The following is a 940-nucleotide window of genomic DNA, read 5'->3' on the forward strand; positions in this document are numbered from 1 at the left end:
GACCCTTCTTCATTTTCTGAAGAAGGGTCTAGGCCCGAAACGTCAGCTTTCCTGCTCCTCTGATGCTGCTTGGCCTGCTGTGTTCATCCAGCTCTACACCTTGTTATCTCTGATAGCCTATCTGCCACCCGTTTCACTTTCTCTCTCCCAATTTTTATTTCTATTGTTATCTTTCACCTATTTTACAATAATATGCAAAGTTAAAATCCATCCCTTTGTATTTTTGTCAGCAACATTATTGGTACAAACTCACACTGGAAATAACATGCAGCAGATCACACTCTTCCTTTGCAGATATGTGTAATTTAATTGATATTGGTATTTCACCTTTATCCCCACAGTTCAGTTTTGATAGAAGCTTAATTAGCAAAACAAAAGCTTATCACAAAGATGGACACCAGAAAAATTATTGAGAAGTTTGGGAATGCAGTGCATCCAGACCCTGCTGACTCAACCCTTAAGCCGTGCTCCTGCCAGGTTTAAGGTGGAATGCACTAAAATCTCTAAATATTCAGTGCAACTAGAATATTGCTCCTGATAAATAAGAAGACACAAGAAAATAAATGTTATTGAGTACAAATAGGCTATCTAGATATATTATTAGGTAAAAATAAGCTATTCATTTGTATTGTTTGCAATAATGAAGAGCTGCCAGCAAATGCGAGGCTCTAATTCACTCAAAAGGATTCTGCTGACTCTGGCTTATGATATCATCAGACTATTTGATTGAATTACTGCCTTGTAACTGACTGCACTCTATTTATTAGCATACATTTACTTTTCACTTATGTGAATTACAAGCCTACTCAGCAGAAAAAAATGCATTGTTAACTTCCACAGAATAAATAAAAATATTAACTGTTTTCACTCACAATAATTTTATCACCCCAAAGGCAAAATTTAGAATGAAATAGCCATTTTATTCTTTTTCTCTTTTCCT

The sequence above is a fragment of the Rhincodon typus genome, chromosome 7 (genome assembly GCF_021869965.1).
Source record: "Rhincodon typus isolate 14 chromosome 7, sRhiTyp1.1, whole genome shotgun sequence".
Classification (NCBI taxonomy): Eukaryota; Metazoa; Chordata; class Chondrichthyes; order Orectolobiformes; family Rhincodontidae; genus Rhincodon; species Rhincodon typus.